At 46.5% G+C, this 6,102-nt stretch overlaps 1 long non-coding RNA gene across 1 annotated transcript in view; it reads right to left on the bottom strand.

The window, feature by feature from the left end:
* LOC144139598 (uncharacterized) overlaps nt 1-1,238 on the bottom strand; it is an 11,296-nt gene extending 10,058 nt beyond the window's left edge. The window contains exon 1 of the long non-coding RNA XR_013316290.1: nt 1,154-1,238. This is a non-coding gene — a long non-coding RNA (uncharacterized LOC144139598). The remainder of the gene's footprint in view (nt 1-1,153) is intronic.
* Nucleotides 1,239-6,102: the final 4,864 nt, after the last annotated feature.

Genomic DNA, 6,102 nt, shown 5'->3' with positions numbered 1-6,102 from the left:
GACTCAAACTCAAAATGTACTCAGAACTCAAAACGGACTCAAACTCAAAGTGTACTCAGAACTCAAAATGGACTCAAACTCAAAATGTACTCAGAACTCAAAATGGACTCAAACTCAAATTGTACTCAGAACTCAAAATGGACTCAAACTCAAAATGTACTCAGAACTCAAAATGGACTCAAACTCAATCGGACTCAAACTCAGTCGTGATCACTCGGCTCAAACTCACTCAAGCTCAAACTCACCATGCCACACTAGCCTCGCGCTCACTCAAACTCAAACTCACGCGTGAGTTTGAGTCCAAATGAGTCTGAGTGATTGGACTCATGAGTGAGTTTGCCGACCTCTGTCTGCAACACTAGGCGTCTGCGAGCAAAAATTCAAGTCAGTACTTTGGGTAAATATAACAATTGTTGTTTTCTGAGCTGGCTCCACATAGTCAATGGTAGTTGCAAAGAAACTTTATTTTTGCTCAACATTTCAGGGGGTATCTATATCAACCAGAGCAATCAACGGTAATATATGAGAAACCTTAGCGGTCACTTTAATAGGTACTTGCTTACAGAACACGTGTTGCTCGCTTAAGCCGACGATGCATAACGTACCTGTTTCTGGAAGACAGCTACCGAAACAGTACTGAAGATATATTGCTTACTCCCATTTCATTGGCTATGTAAAGCGGCCCGTGGAGAAGGGTGTTTTAAAAGCCCAGCTTTGTTTTTGTTACAGCATTACCACCAGTAGGGCAAGAGAACTATTTTTTGTTCAGGGGGTTTGTTACAGCGATATTTATCTGTACAAACAAAAAAAGGTGGTCGGCACAATTCGGAAAGTCAAGCTTTGTTGTTTGAACTGCTCCGCGGAGTTGGAATGAACGAAAACATTTATACTGCAACCGCTGGAAGGAAGAAACCGGCAAAGCGACGTACCAGCGCATGCGACATTTTCGACTAATCAAACAAGCCGCCGGAAGCAATGCTAGAGAAGGACAAGCTTACTCATTTCTGGAAACCGTTCCGAGAAAGATTAGTTTTACTACAGAGGCAAAAATGACAATCATGTTGAAGACCTATAGCATTCAGCTCACACATTTAAAGAAAAAGAAGGCCATGGATTTAAACCACGGAGCCCGTGCACTAACCTACGTACTTACCTTTCCGGTACGCAGCTCTGCCTGCAGTGGAACGAGCCGCAGCTGTTCGGAGGCTGCCCTCGGTTTCTGCTGTCACAAAGGCCTCGCCGCCGGGGATGTAAAAAGTAAATTGAAAACACAAAAGTTGTTTTTAATCAAGTGGATCGACTGGTTGCTAGCTCGAAACGCTGGAAACAACTTCCTCTGGGATGTTTTCTTTTTCTTTTTTTGTAAATGAACAGTATGTGTCATCGTTTGAGAACGCGACTACATGGTCGGTGTTTCGCCTGAGGCTAGTACTACCGCCGGTTTCCGTACCGGCGCAGGTACGGAAATCGGCACAAGTACTGCGATTTCAGTAGTTGTGCCAATTTCCATACCGTAATGATAACCAGTAGTTATTTCTTGAATAGGCAGAGCGCGAAATCGCGCAAGGTTCCTAAATAGTCTACAGATAAGCGTTTCACAGAGAGAGAAAGTGTTTATTATTATGAAAATATTTACAGGGCGAAGTTTTACCTCTCGGTAGAGGGCACAGGTCTCGCCGGGGGAAGAAGGAGTGAGAGGGAATTGTTAATTAAGTATGATAACAGGCTATGTACAGACTATGTATAAAAGGCAAGCAATGTATAAACCGTATCATTGGGTGAGGGGGAGGTAACCCTCGTACTCAGCGGTCGCGGCGCGAGGGCCTCATTTCCCCCTTTCTGGAGTGTGCGCGTCGATCACGGCGGGCCTGGCGTGGCCACTCTTAAGCCTTGACTGCGCATTGTATGCATCGTGCCGGTGGCTTTGCCACTACCGTCCTCGTATTAATGAAACTTTGCTAATAAAATAGCCAGACTGGTATCTTGTGAATTCCGTACTTTAAAGAACCCAAGATATTTGGCAATTTTCTTCTGCTGAGCTCTGTCTATACAGCGACTTTGGAGCAGGGGCAGGAAATTGGACCAAATCAATGGTCTCTGTGCCTGTAACAGCATATTTCTTTGCTACAGGTAGCTGTCACATTAAGCCATGGGAGGAACGCGAGGAGTAAACCTTTCAAGCGAGCCTTACGTGCTGATGTCTGGCCACCTGCCTGGGAAGGAGTGGGGGGCGGGGGTGTCCTCTCGACCGGGGTACCTTGGTATGCACTGGTCAGCCATTGCCAGCCACTGCTTGTAGGAAAGATAATAAAAACTTAATCGATTGTTCCCGTGGCTACTGCAGGAAGATTGGTGATGGTGCTTCTTGAACCATGGTGGTGGTTGCAGCGGTCGTTCTTTTGCGTCCGTCTTGTCCGTCCATCTTTTTTTGCGGCAGGAGACGAAACTCGGGCGGGAGGCCTTGCAGTCGGCGGCTGGCTCTAGTTGGACTGGCTTGGTGGCTTCCAGAGGTTGTTGCTAGCATGAAGGGTGCGTACCCAGCACCACCACCAGATGTCCCTTAGCCAAAGATGATGCAGCTGTCTTGAAGAAGCACCAAGTTTATTGGAGCAAACTTGTGCCCCCCTAACAACTCAAAGAAAACACAGGCGGCGAAACAGCAGCCAACAAAGTGGCGTGCGTAGACCGGTGTCGGCGATTCTAATACCGCGGCGTCTGCTCTGCAGGCTTTTATCTTTCGGCGCTAGTGCTTCTTGAACCGTATATTTACATGCATAACATTGTAGATCAAAGAAGATTATTCGAGGCTAGTGACGTCAGTGCGATACGCTCTCCGTATCAGAATGAGGTAACCCGTACGGCATAAAAACAAAGATTGGAACACGCGCTTTACTTTATACACAGATACACAGCCGGGCGCGGCAGGGTAGTAAAAAGAAAGCATAAACAAACAAACCCAATGCCTAGTTCGCGGCAATATGCAGTCGCTTATCTTGGCAAACCTGGTTGACTGCGGCGGCACGACGTCTTTAACAACGAACTTAATAAGGGTAGCGTTCTGGGCATGTTGGTACTCCATTGTTAAATAAAATGATTGCACTAAAAAGGGGGACACGGACGGAGTGAGGACAGACACACACGGAGCAAACTTCCCACCACTTTTTATTACCACTGTGTCAACTTTATAAACTTTACCAATGATGATCGAGCATGCGCAAGCAAAACGATTAAACATTTGGTGATGCGGGGGCCAAGAAAACCAATTCCTTTTCCGTAAGAGCCAGCGAGGGCGTGCTAACGCACTTATCACCGAGTCTTGCTATCGCCTCAGCCTCAGTGATTTCTCGCAAAAGTTGCGTACGACCACGAGATAAAATTGCACACTTCTCTAAGATAGGCTTACCGCCGCATCTCAAACAATGTGCTTCGTGAGTACCTTCAGTTGACGGACCGCACAACGGAGCACCTGTAGCAACTACAACTACGTACCCTACGAGGGATGCAGCCGCAGAGGCACCTGCCTTCGCGGAATCCAGTCCATGTTCCATATTCGGTAACCTTGCCTGAGAATGTTCATAACATTCTGTCACTTGGGCCAAAGTTCGCTGTTCAGACAAGATAATCTCCCCAAGAACTGCTATCCTATGTCCGGGACGTCTCTAGGCTAGCCCCGGATGACGAGGTAGGCCGTATCGTCTCGGAGGGCGTGGATGTTCTGGTGGGATGCAAGCAACCCAGGTCAAAGTTTTCTGTAAAAGGGGTGGCCTCCGTTTTCGAGGACAATTCGCTTTGTGTTCGTCCTGCCGATAATGAAGGGGGTTTTGCTGTGTTCCCTGTAGGAGATTACAACGCCAAAGCTCAGGAAGCAATCAGTGCTGTTTTTAACTGCCATAAAGTTGTGTCCCTATCTAAAGTAAAAGCGAAAGAGAAGCAATTGTGCAATAAGCTTAACCTAAAAAACTGGCGAAAGACATCGGAATGAGTTGGCGGGATCACCTTCAAGTTTTCTTTAGTGCAAAAACGCATAAACCCGATCTCCCGTTCCGCGTGATTGTTTCAAAAAATGATGCTTGGCAAAAGCCCTTGGCCTTGTTTTCACAGAGCAAACTCGGCCTTTTATCTGTTAGGGATCCGTTTCTTATTGGGAACTCGGCCTCCGTAACAGACTTTTTGAAATGTGACCCGGACAGGCGTCTCCAAGCGTTCTCAATTGACATTAACGATTTGTATTAATCCCTACCCCAATGGCAGCGTACTCTCCTGTATACAGCAAAATATTGACGAGTTCGGTGTTGTATCCTTTCAGAACGAGATCGGTATGTCCAGCAGTCACTTTTTAGAGCTTTTACAGTTTTACCTGAAGTCCACTTTTATTGCATGGGACAGTGAATGCTACTTGCAAAACACTGGTGTTTGTATCGGTTCTTGCATAGCTCCCATTCTTAGTGACCTGTTTTTAGCCTCTTTAAACCATGAAATTTTAAACCAGACGCAGGGTAGCTCTGTGTGTAAAGCTTTTAGATTTGTGGATGATTTTTTTAATTTTATTGACTACCCTTCTATCCTGTTTGCTTTGGAGGCGACCAATGTCTTATCAACGTTTCAACACTGCTTAACTCCGCTTCATGTTACCAGGGAGCTGCCGGTGGAAGGGTCAATCCGGTTTCTTGATCGTTGCCTCACCTTCAGTAATATCCATACATGTTGGTCCTCGGAGCCGCGAACCAATAAGCCACTTTTGCCATACACGTCAGCCCATTCTAAACTCGTAAAGGACGCCGTCGTCAGTTTGTGCTTTAGGTATGCTATAAGAAAGTCTTGCTGCCACTCCATGGGCACAAGCTTTGAACAAGAAAGCGATCGTCTGTTTTCAGCAGGGTATCGTAAACCAGTGCTGGTGTCGGTAGCGGAAAGAATTTTGAGAGAGGCGAGACCCAGTGCTCAACATACAGGTGAAGATGTCACATCCGGCAGTCGCCCGAAAGTTGGTGTTGTGCCCTATATGTACCAGATTTCCCACAACCTCAAGAAAATTGGAAAAGGCGAATATTAGGGAGGTTTTTTGGTACCCAGCAAGCTTGGGAAGCTGAGCAGACTCACGAACCCCTATCGCCCCACCCCAGAGAAATGCAACAAGAAGCACGGGAAGACGTTTGCTGCCTGTGCGAGCAGGGTAGTGTACAGCCTCCCGCTCAAATGTAAGAGACAGTACATTGGGCAGACCGGGCGTCGCCTGAATTATCGGTGACGCGAGCACTGCAATAATATAAAATCTTGCACTGGTGGTTTCTTGGCGGCACATTGTTTGAGATGCGCCTGTAAGCCTATCTTTGAGAAATGTGCAATTTTATCTCGTGGTCGTACGCAACTTTTGCGAGAAATCACTGAGGCTGAGGCGATAGAAAGACTCGGTGATAAGTGCGTTAGCACGCCCTCGCTGGCTCTTACCGAAAAGGAATTGGTTTTCTTGCCCGCCGCATCACCGAACGTTTAATGTATCTTTCTGCTTGCGCATGCGCGATCGTCCTTTGCGAAGTGTATAAAGTTGTCACAGTGGCAATAAAAAGTAGTGGGAAGTTTGCGCCGTGTGTGTCTGTGCTCACTCCGTCCGTGTCCCCCTTTTTAGCGCAATCATTTTGTTTTTCAACAACGACCCAAGATCTTTCAAAGCCCTGACATGACTAATCTAACCAGTTTCAGCTACCAACTAGGGAAAGTAGCTCAGAAGGTTCCTCACCACCAACTGCACTAAAAGGCGACAAGTGACTCGGTGTTAAATCCTCTTTCTACGCCAGCCAGAAGAAATGGTCGTGGCGGCTAGCAAACTTACGCTAGTAACTAATGAGTAATAACTAATAACTTAATGCACATTGTCATAATGTCCATTGCGAGCCCTGATAAATACATTTTCGGGTCTAAGCAAACAAATATGACCTCTTTATTAGGCTTGCAAAGCTCAGAGACGAGGTTCCTATTTCAACACCTAAGATACTTTGTAGAATATAAGAAAAATAGTGGAAATAAGGCTTCACACAAAGGTAAACACAAAACGCCGGGGCGCCCATTGGACTTAGAACCAGTGGCCGTACAGGGGGGATTAAA

This window comes from Haemaphysalis longicornis, unplaced genomic scaffold (genome assembly GCF_048455015.1).
Source record: "Haemaphysalis longicornis isolate Haplotype H1 unplaced genomic scaffold, Haemaphysalis longicornis Haplotype H1 scaffold_5, whole genome shotgun sequence".
Taxonomy (NCBI): domain Eukaryota; kingdom Metazoa; phylum Arthropoda; class Arachnida; order Ixodida; family Ixodidae; genus Haemaphysalis; species Haemaphysalis longicornis.
The sequence above is the reverse complement of the archived record's forward strand: the minus strand, read 5'-3'. Positions and strand labels throughout refer to the sequence as shown.